This window comes from Aegilops tauschii, chromosome 7 (assembly GCF_002575655.3).
Source record: "Aegilops tauschii subsp. strangulata cultivar AL8/78 chromosome 7, Aet v6.0, whole genome shotgun sequence".
NCBI lineage: Eukaryota > Viridiplantae > Streptophyta > Magnoliopsida > Poales > Poaceae > Aegilops > Aegilops tauschii.
The window spans coordinates 648,262,521-648,265,723 of NC_053041.3; the positions used below are offsets into that span (position 1 = coordinate 648,262,521).

General features: G+C 48.5%; 1 non-coding gene across 1 annotated transcript; it reads left to right on the forward strand.

Moving 5' to 3' along the window:
* The first annotated feature begins 1,676 nt into the window (after positions 1 to 1,676).
* Positions 1,677 to 1,749, forward strand: TRNAR-CCG (transfer RNA arginine (anticodon CCG)). The gene has a single exon. It is a non-coding gene; the product is annotated as a tRNA-Arg (tRNA).
* The last annotated feature ends 1,454 nt before the right edge of the window (positions 1,750 to 3,203 follow it).

Here is a 3,203-nt window from a genome sequence, read left to right on the forward strand (position 1 = left end):
GAAAAAAAAACAGTGCAAAAATACCAAGGCAATGGGGTTAACTAATTACGAGGCACTTACCAAGATATGCATCATTCGTGCCCATCAGTAGGGCAGCGGACAGTAAAAAGAGACCTCGATTATTCTTTGCCGTTGTAAGAGCATTTATAACCGGACCTCTCAAACCCGCGTTATACGTCCGGATAGACCGCCCGGTCACTGCCCGATCACGATTTTTTTGACCTAGACGGGCCTCTCAAACAACCCTCAAACGCCCGGGCTGACCGGCACCCTATATCCAGGCCAAATATGGGGCGGATATGGGGGCGCCCGGTCGCGCCTGAGCACGCCCGCCACGATGGACTGACGAAGGGGTCCCAGCCGGAAACACCCTCAAACCCGGCGGTCCGACGCTCGTCTCCTCTGTCGGACCGGTGGCACCGCGTGGCGCAGCTCCGGCGGGCCGCGTAGTGCATTGCCCGGCTATTTAAGTCGATCGGCGGCACCGAAACCCTACCATCCATTCATATTTCCCTCCTCATGTCCGCCACCGCCGCCACTTTCCACTCCACCCGTCTGCCTAGTAGCCATTCCCCCACGCCGCTGGGTGAGGAGTGAGCCCTTTCTGACACCGGAGCGCCGGCTCGAGGTCCTTGAGAAAATCCGGCCTAGGCGCGAAGCCTAATCGCCGCAGGGCTACCTCCGGATGCAGTGGATCCGAAGGAGGAGTTCGAGGAGGAGGGGAAGGACGAGGAGGAGGAGGAGGAGCTAGAGGAGGAGGATGTGGGGGGACGCCGCCGACGGGGATCTGCAAGCGGAGCAGCAGGCCATCCTCGATTCCCTCCGGTCGGAGTCGGCTGCGGTGGCAAGACGTCGTCGCCGGCAGGAGATGGAGGCGCAAGAAGCCGCAGAGGAGGCGAAGATGTTTGCCTACATGGATGAGGTCGAGCAGGAGGAGGATGAGCCGGAGCCCTCCCACACGCCCGTCCAGCCGCGCCCGGCACCGTCATCGTGGACATCTCCGATGACGAAGAGTAACTAGGATAGTACGTAGGATTATTTTTGCACGCTTTGTATGAATTTAAGGAATGAAATACGAAAGAGACGAATGTAAAGTGACTAATTTAAGACGTGTCCGGTCAGTGCCCGCGGACGCGCCCAGACGCGTCCATGAGCATTTGAGGGGCCGGATTGGTAATGTCCCGCTGTAGATGCTCTAAAGACACCCGAAAGCGAAGAGCGCAACATACGTCGTTCCAAACTTCAGCAAAAGTACAACATACGTGTGCCATCGGATGAAGCGGCAGGAAATCGGTGTGGTAGCAATAGGAGGACAAACCGCTGTTTTTCTCATGGCCGCAGACAGTTTTCAGCTGATATGTTTTTTGTTTAGTACAGTACAATCACAAATACTCACATACACACATACATACTTATCTTTATAAACACGCATACACCTATTTATCTTTATGAACACACGCACACCTCCTGCATCAATTATAAATCATGTGACATCTTATTGAAAATTAATGTGTCTTACGAATAAAAATGGTACTTTTTTTCTAAATACAAAATATATAATGGCACGTCTTGCTTGAGTCCTCTTTCTCGAATCCATCCAGAAGCCAGCATGGAGTTGGCTCACGCGGTTACCATTTCATTATTCTCAAGGACAAAGGTGCCACATTTAACAAATTGGTCGCATGGCCTAATGGATAAGGCGCTCGCCTCCGGAGCGGGAGATTCTGGGTTCGAGTCCCAGTGTGATCGATCACCTCTTATTTTAAATCCTTTTTCTTTTCGTACATTTGCACTTTACAGATATACATCTCTCTTTCTATTAGGTTAACACATGGTAGCTACGCGTATCGAATCCACTTTGCTCTGCTGCTATCGTATCTGATCGTTTTGGTTTTCTTTTTTCCTCTCGCCTACGCATGCTTTGATCTTATGTTAGTATATTTTGTGTGTGCGTGCGTTGATATTGATTGTGTGTATCATAACTATAAAGAGGCTGGTGTGTGTTCTTTGTGTTTGTATCCATTTCCCGCTAAGAGTAAACGCCATGCTGCCGCTGTAGCATATCAAACTAGACGTTCAGATACGAATGCATGTGTGCACGACAATCTGAATCTGAGATTACTCAATCTCTCGCCGATCGATCTGGCCATCACGTGAGCTCACGTGAAAATGAGCTTATGTGTGCGCCTCCTGCAGCAGCTTAAATAAGTGGAGTACGTAGTTACTACAACTTGAAAAACGTTTTTATATTATGAAATGAAGGGAGTAATTGACAACTACTAGCTCTTCTGATTAATTAGTTAAGTGCCGATCTGAATACGATCTGATATGGTTGTTGGCCATGCTGCCTGGCGCATCAAGTGATGGATGTACGTGCACGTGCATCCATCACTTGATGCGCGCACATTGTGTTGTGTTGTGTTGGAGTCCATCGTGTCCATCGTGGCAGATTAGACGGGATCGAGGATATCTCATCACGTCAAGATCGATCATGCGTTGGGCTTGGGCATGTGTGGTGTCAAAGGAGGGGACACGGGAGGATATCTAGTGATACAGCCCAGAAAATGCTCCCATGCTCCAGATCACGTTCGTGCGTCCGATCTAGACTGTAGGAACAGGATGAAGCAGGCTCACGTCCTTCTCAAAAATGTACAGCGATACCCTTGGTCATTCAGCAATTCACGGACAAGTACATACCTGTTCCATCCTGTGCGACTCTTCGCTGCTACTGTTTCTCTTTTCTTCACCGCCCCGTCAAAAAAAAAAGAGAGAGGGAAGGACTGTTCCCCGCCGCCGCCGAACACATCGAGCATGCCCCAACGCCGCCGCCCACCATCTTGTACTCTTGTGAATTTGTGGATTACAAGACAAAGACATCAACAGGTGGAGTACCTTTATTTTGTGAAGTGCTTTTGTTTCCAGTAATCTTTTGATGATATGAATATATTCCCCGTACTTGCCTTGCGATCAGATAGTGCTCATGATTGTTGTATTAGCATTGTCTTGCTAAAGTCTTCAGGACAGTGAGCAATGCAAACAGATGAGAATACATTTTTCTTTGTTTATAATTATTGAGCTCCTTATTCTGGAAAAGGCAAATAGATGTGAATACATTCTCTTTTGTTTATAATTATTGAGCACCTTATTTTGGAAAGAGAAAAGTATGTTTTTAGTCCCTCAAGTTCCCAAAAAGTAAACGAGAA